Consider the following 3,614-nt stretch of genomic DNA (forward strand, 5'->3'; position numbering starts at 1 on the left):
ATTTCCAAGCGTATGTACTTGCTCACTCTTATCACTTTGTGAGGGTATACGCGCTTCGTGTGCATCCTGTCTTGGAGTGGAGACAATACGCCTCTTAGAGGCCGGGACATTCACGTCCCCAGATTTTCCAGCCTGTATTGGTTCTATAAAAGACATGGTGTCTAATTTGACATCCGACAAGGAGTTAGGTAACTCAACTTCCTTATCCAGCGAATGTTTACTTGTCGCTTCACGTGCATTAGGAGGTTTTGACTCAAAATGCCCGGGCGAACCGCCGATAGTGTCACTATTGACACTCAGTATGGTGTCACCTCGGCTGACCATGCTCGGTGGACTTAGACGTGCCACTCCACGTATCTCAGGGATATTCCACCCTTGAGATCCTAGCGAACCGCCAACAGTGTCACTACTGACACTCAGCATGATACCACCTCGGCCGATCATACTCGGTGGACTTAACGTGCCACTCCACGTATCTCAGGAATATTGCATCTTGATGATTCGGCCTTAGGCCAACAATGCCTTCAGCATTTAGTGAATCATTATTGTAACGAGTGTCACTCGACGGAGTACGTGCCGTTCCACTTATTTCTGCTGAGTCGGGCTAAGATTTAATGTTTTGAACATTAGAATTTATTAACTCAGACATGCCAATGTCTAAAGCACTGACAAATTCATTCAATGATCCGCGCCAATAGCGCTTTTGTTGCCTAGAAAAGGTGGGTTCATGACTCGCCAAAACTTTGCTAGGAGAATCGCGCGTGGCGCCTAAGGTCTTAGACCTCCCATCGATCCATGGCTCATGGTGTTCTAACCAGGCCATACCAAGGATGAGATCATATCTCGAATCCAAATCAAGGACGAGGCAGCGTTCCATACTGTCAAAGTCCAGAAACTTTATACCTAAGTTCAATGGAACTTTGGGAACAGTGACACGAGTCCCATTCGCTAAGCGAACAGTGATCGTATCAACTTCATGTGCTTTAAGCGCCTCACCGTATTGTTGACTTCCTTTAAGAGAAAGGGTCGAGCATAATTGCAAGACGCTCCTGAGTCAATTAAAATTGACCACGGCTTATCAAAGCCCTTTACAGTCGCCAGGCTTGTACTCTCGCCCCGTGCTATTGAGCACCGAGCTAATTGGGGCTAGGTACTGTTTATTCTCACCTCCTGGAGACTCAACAAAGCCTAGGTCTTCCCCATTAGGGCGCCCCGCACCTAATGGGTATCGACGTTTTCCCGCGCCGTACCAGATCTATGGTATAGGTCGGAGTTGGAGCTCTTTCGAGCTTTACGCGAATTTCGAAGAGGGCAGGCAGGGCGTAAATATTTCGTACTTCCGCACATATAACATCTACGGATGGTCTTATGCTCTTCCACAGCTTGAAGAGCCTCTTCTCCTCCCTCAACGAGGCTTAAATCCATAGGTTCCGCTCTATTAGACGGAACCCATGTGCTCGAAGAGCTTGTTCGGTAGACATGCGTGCTAACGCGAGCAGACTAAATGTTAAACTCGGCGCGTAGCGCTGTGGCAACTGCCTCTTCGAACGTAGCCGGATGAGATCGGAACAATTACGTCCAGGCAACGCCCTCATTGAGATCCCCATAAAGATGGTAACTACAATTGCTTCTTGCAACGGGTCTTAATGCATAAAACAATGAGAGTTCTTAACTCCTGGACAAAGTCCCCTAGGGTTCTTTTACCCTGTCTAGTTGCTAGGAGCCGTGCTCGCATGCGAAAAGCCTGATCAGGCGGTGCAAACATGCTCGTCATTTGCTGTTTCAGCGAATCCCATGAGGGAAAGCGTCGTTTATGGACGTGCTGCACGATAGTGCCCACTCCATGGCTCTACCTCCAAGTTTGGAAATGGCCATAGCCACCTTTTGCCGTTCTGTTAAGAACAAGGCGGAATCAATGGACATTTCCATCTGCCTAATCCAAGAAGGGGGATTTTCTCCCTCTTTTCCCTCAAATGTCTTCACATTTACAGTTAGAGGGCGAGCCCTCGGCTCTGAGTCAGGTACAGAGATGTACCGGGTTGGCATAGATGCCGCTAAATGGTCCTGTACCTGACCGATCAGGGAGGCTTCGTACCGCCTGAAGGCTTCAAGCCTTGAATGCAGGACCTCTGGTCCCTGAGAGATAATAAATTCCACGTGCTCAAGCCCGAAAAAGGTTTTGAGCTTGTCACAAGCGGCGCGTTGCGCTTCTGACAATTCTAAAACCTCGTGAGAAATTAGTCTTGTAAAGACTCAGGCGTAGTTTGACTACGAGTGCTACCAGGTGTAGCGGGGCTACCTCGCTTCTAAAGTCAGAGGAAGACTTTCAGACTCAGAGAGTCACTTAGTTCTAATGAACTAATGGGTTTTACAACTCAGCGAGTCGTACAAGCTATTAAAGGTTAAGAAATACTAGTTCAAGGGATTCAGGGGTTCGTAGAACCGAGTGGCAACTAGTGCTCAAGAGGATGTACCTTAGAAAGGTTTCTATCTCTTACCGATCAATGCGCAAGCCTTAGGAAGGCACTCAACGCTTTAAGATTAAAAGGGGAACTGCACTTTATTTAATTATTTAAATCTAAAAACCTTACCTAGCTAATTAAAAAATAAATTTTGGCCGCCAGATTTATATCTACATTTATTACCCATAATAAATGGGATTTAAGTAACTAACTATTTTAAAATTATATAAAGGGTATTCACCCATAAAGTAAATGTACCACAACAAAGGTTCTCCAACCGATGTGTGCCCCATTACAGAAAGCAAATATTCAATGTTATTCAGAGGTTTTGAGAGGAATTTCAGATGATATATTGCCTCTTGGCAAATTGACTTACACGATTTTTACGAAAGGTAAAGACGTTAGTATAATTTATCGTAAAGGTAACATTTCGGCTGTAACGTTTCAATGGTGTGGTACACACTAGGGGTAATATGTTTAGTTTATATTGTTAAAATCATTTACGACTTTTTCATTTTGTGGGTTACAAACGTTTCAGCCACCTGAAAAGAGATCTGGTGACAGGTTTACATTAGGTAGCTGTAAAAAAAGGTTTAATTTATAATATAAACAAAGCTCATTTTGTAACGGGCTTAAGTTTCCCAAAGTTACACAATCCTCGTTAAGAACACTTTGTGTACTCAAGGGAAATGGTCAATTACTTAAGTGATGTAATTGTACCTACCACTTAGGTGTGATTCACATTGTGAACCCACTTTTGTGTATGCGATGACCCTGTGGGCATTCACATTAGCGGGGACTATGGCTAGCGTCATTTGTTACGCGAGGTATTCAGAAAGATACGCTCGCAATATATATCAGTGTTCATCTACAAAGATGGCATTTTAGGATTGGTTGAGTATAGAAATTTATATTTGATACGATTAAATATATATCAGTCAGAAAACTATTCCCTAGTTCACAAGTATGCACGTGGAGAGGGATTTCGCTCTTGTGACGTCACATAAACTAAAAAATTTAGTTCGTTGGGTTAGGTCGCTTAGACGCCCACCAACATCCTCACTCTACGTGAGAGAAGACGGTCGAACCGCTTCCTCGCTGTGCTAAGGCGCCTACACTTGGTAGCACTGGAAATCCTTCCCACGGTCCGTA

The sequence above is a fragment of the Bremia lactucae genome, linkage group LG1 (assembly GCF_004359215.1).
Source record: "Bremia lactucae strain SF5 linkage group LG1, whole genome shotgun sequence".
Lineage (NCBI taxonomy): Eukaryota > Oomycota > Peronosporomycetes > Peronosporales > Peronosporaceae > Bremia > Bremia lactucae.